At 30.3% G+C, this 4,491-nt stretch overlaps 1 long non-coding RNA gene across 1 annotated transcript; it reads right to left on the bottom strand.

Moving 5' to 3' along the window:
• Window positions 1-1,018: 1,018 nt before the first annotated feature.
• Window positions 1,019-4,031, bottom strand: LOC143190957 (uncharacterized). Its single transcript, XR_013004359.1, has 2 exons — window positions 3,706-4,031; window positions 1,019-3,654 (listed from the first exon to the last, which is right to left on the bottom strand). It is a non-coding gene; the product is annotated as an uncharacterized LOC143190957 (long non-coding RNA).
• Between the last annotated feature and the right edge of the window lie 460 nt (window positions 4,032-4,491).

Genomic DNA, 4,491 nt, shown 5'->3' on the forward strand with positions numbered 1-4,491 from the left:
ATATGTTGTAACAGTACAACAGCTCCTTATTATCAAAGGAGCCAAAACAGCTTCAACATATGCATGAAACAAAATATTCGGCGCCTCCCTGTCCCCATTACAATAATATAAAATAAAACATATTATATTAAGCGATAAAATAAACATTACTTGAAGACTAGATAGAGAATCGGTACTCCATATGACCACCACTTCAGGCTCATGTTGTATAGTCGTGACCATACGACACAACAGCATTTAATAACTCAAATGTGTATATAAAATTATATAAACAAAACTTTCAGCGCATCAAAATAAGTTCTTGTTTGTTTATTAATTTTGATACCTTCTTATATAGTAACAACGAAAAAAAACAATAAACTAGCGATAAATTTAATCTCCCAGGGTTACAAGTTGGTTAATCATGAGGGTTAATTATCCATTAATTAATATATGAGTAGATAAACTATGTTCTGTTTTTTTTTGGTCAAAAACCTACTTAATATACGACACATTAAATTGTTTATTAAATATTTATTAAAATATCCGAAAAGGTTAGGTCTGAATAGAAATAGCCATTTTAATTTTATTAGTTTTCAATGACAATATCTGTCATCGTAATTCGATAGAGTTGTTTGTAATGTATGGATGTATAAATCAATCAAATGTTTCAGTTTCGATCGTAAGAACATATGTTACTGTCCCATAGGTCAAAACATGTTATATTTAAATACCCGTTCTTTATTAGAATGAATATCTTGGAGCAAATATAGAACTTACGAGAGTAATCTCAGAAGTAAGCTTAGTCTAGATATTTGCTAAATACTTTTTAAAGTCGTCGATATTTCTTTTTGATATGAAATGTTTTAATATAGATATAAAAGACCTAGTTAGATTCTAATCTGAGGAAATGTACTCCTTGTTTCGCATTGATTAAAATACAAATTACAAAATACTATCTCGCTTGTGTTTAAAATACGAAATACAAAATATTTTTAAGTCATGTATTTGTAATATAAAATACAAAATCCAGTACTTAAACTATTTTTTTTTATTTAAAATACAAAATACACATTACAAAAGTATGGTGTTAGGTCACGTAAATACAAGTAGAAAAGAACTAATCCAGCCCATCATATTAGTCAGTAAAAGAATTTCCTTTCATGAACACTAGATCTTTAAATGTAACTTGAGACAAATAGACCCTTGTTGGGGGATGAATAAAACCTGCTAGAGAAAACAATTTTTCTAGAGATCTTGACGAACACATCTTTTTATATTTGGATATCGTTTAAGGTTGATAAACTTTTTTCTTCTCTCGTTTCTAACGCAATTTTCGATATCTGTATTTTGATGTCCCTGTTCGCAAACACAATAAAACCATCATCATCATTACTAGTACTGTTATTCAAACACATTATTTCATGATTTTTGTAATTTGCCTTTAAGGTATGAATTGTAATATTTTGAATTATTTGCCTGTGATCCGTTGTGATGGTTTATGGCAAACGATACCTTTTGTAACAATATTGATAGCATGATACCATTATTGGTCCATTTATTTCAGGTGACAGTTAAGACACTTATCAAGTCTTTCTCATACGTTCTCTTGTAGTAATGTAATCTAAAGCTGTAGCAATTTATATCAATACACTATTGAATTTCTCCAAGTAATCTAATCTCAAATAAGTTATTTAATTTTTTCATAAGCTGCACTGTAAGTGAAATTAGTTTTATCTTGTGTGACAGGGATATCAGCTGTTCAAGACAATCTCATCACTTCAGCCGATTTAGGCTGAATGATAAAGGTACGTTTGTTCAAATTTATTTTAAAGCCATAAGTCAGGCGATTGAAATACTAATCTGAAATTATAATATTAAGAAGTAATTGAATTACAAATACCAAATAGGTATTTGTATTCCAGTTACACTTTTATTACAAAGAATTCAAATGCTACCCAACCTTGATTAGAAACAACAATGTTTTATTATAAAATAAATAGAAGTTCATGAAACTTCTTACGCTATAAATAAAAGGAAATTAATTAAAAATTATGAAAAATCGATCTATAATTATTATTTTTGTTTATATTAAGGATTATATAAGTATTGACGCACCATTAAATGATTAAATTAAAAAAAGCATTACGACGCATCATAACAACTTACAAACCTGTTATCGTGATAGTAATTCTATAAAGTCAACAGTCTTGTGGAATTATTTTCTAACTTTAACAAAAACGTCGAGAGAATTTTGGGGAACATTTCCAAAAAGGCCCAGTATGATGTTAACTCACTACAATTTTCACAATAAAAAGGATGCCAAAAACTCTTCTACTATTGAAAGCTAAAAAGTTATATAACAAAATATTTTATTTTATTCACGGAACTACTCTTTAGCAACATATTAATAAATTCAGAATTGTGATCTTATGTGTGTGATAGGTACTCACAGCAGCATGACCATTTTGTGCATTCTATTCTGTGGAGTTAACCACTACAGCTAGCATGTCGTTCATTCACAAGAACCATATATTCGCACAAAAAAGATAAAAAATTAACTTTATTTAATTATTTTAAAGACTCCTTTTTACCAACGAGGGTTTATCCGGACTGGACCTAGTGTTAAAAGTGGGCCCTGAACCACGGTCCTCGGCATTAACCCTACCGACTGACGAGTGACCAAGTTGGACATCAGTCCAGAAAACATCCGGTCTTACCATCAAAAAAATTAGCTAAATGGTTGTTATATTTCAAATAGTTTACCGAAGTTTCTTTGTGAAATATAAAACTGAACCAAATCAATTAAATTTTATCATTGTTTTAATTCCCAATCTCTTCAATCAATCGATCAATATCTCTAAAATTCCATGATCTCGCATTGAGAGAGAAAAAATGTTTAGATTTTGATCTAAAAAAGTTTGAGATAAATTGAGGAAATGAGCAAATGAAGCATGAAAAGTGAAACAAAGTTTGTTCTTAATATGACATCGTTTACTATAAGCCTATTTTATACGTCTCGGTTTATTAACTTCATTATAAAACAATGAAAGGTTTCTAATGATGTAGATATGCAGATTATTAAAACTATCAAAAAAGTGGAAGGAAAAATAGAATAAAACTTTTTTCTCCCAGTGAGGCTCCTTTTTGTCCATTTTAGCTTGTGGAAAGAATTTCGAAGGTCTCTCTGAAGCGCCCAATAGACGTTTGATAATAAAACAATCCAATTTCCTTGGTACTTTCCCCAATCTCTTTAATGTCCTAGTGAAATCGTTCACCTTGCTCTTCACTCATAAAAATTCTTTATGACCTCCTTAAAGACACCTCCTTTAATCCACCCTTCCTTTTGAGGATGCGTCATGGCCATGATGAATTGTAGGTCAGTCATGAACCGCTGTATCGTATTGAATCTTAAATGCATCCTGCGTCCTAGGTTTTTTCCATATTATTTCCATTTTCAGTACACCAAAATACATAGAAATCAGTTGAATATACTCAAAGGGTTTTTTTTTGCTGCAGATCGGTGATAATCATAAATCATATAAAATACATACTTGTTTCTTAAAATATTTGTTACATGTATATTTTTGTCCTTAAATTTAAATATAATAATCGACACTTTTTTTTGCCGCAGTAGCATTTTTATTAACAGACAGAATATCTCATAAAGATAACCTAAAAATAACATATAATAGAACTTCAAAAGAATGTCATCAAAATACACACCAAATCACTGATTTCGAATTTTCCTTTTGTCTATTTTCTCGACCCCTTAGACGTAAATTTATATGCAGTGATAGCAAATTCGACTGTTGTTAACTAATCTATCGCGTAACCGTTTGTAACTTTCAAAAAACTTAAATAAAAACGAAATTAATGGTGATTATTTAGAAAAACGTGACCCAAAAGAAAAGTTGGTCCCTTTCACGTCGCCGTCTAAACGACTAACACCCAATATATCCTAGAAAAGATTTCAGATCTAGTTTTCTAACGGATATTTCTAGCATAATGCAGTAACATTGCCATACATGTAACGCGTTTTATTCGAAACCTTGGCTGTATTTAACAATTGCGATATTACACGCGAGATAAAAATGATTTAATGCTATCTTAACAACCGACCATTCCGAGAATAAACCGTATCTAAAGGTAGCGCTATTTTCGTACTTTTATTTTGAACTAAAATGAGAAAAAAATAACTTATTTAGGATAGGTCATGTCACGTTTGTACGATATTTTGTGCAAATAATACTCAAAATATGAATCAAAATAAGTTTCACGTATTCACGACGATGAAACATGGAGCTGATGTGGTTGGTGTGTGAAGGATAATAAGACGTCATCAGGTTCGTAATATACTGCAGTGTTGCAGCATTTTGGGATATAAATATTATGATCATAGAATCTTCCAAGGCTATTTGATAACTGTTCTGAATATGAATATAAATTAGTTTCTTATATAGTTTATTTTTATTATAAATTACCGACCCATCAGTCACATGGCCTTCTTTG

This window comes from Rhynchophorus ferrugineus, unplaced genomic scaffold, assembly GCF_030347505.1.
Source record: "Rhynchophorus ferrugineus isolate W39M unplaced genomic scaffold, kcgeb_rfMv2 rfM2, whole genome shotgun sequence".
NCBI classification, from domain to species: domain Eukaryota; kingdom Metazoa; phylum Arthropoda; class Insecta; order Coleoptera; family Curculionidae; genus Rhynchophorus; species Rhynchophorus ferrugineus.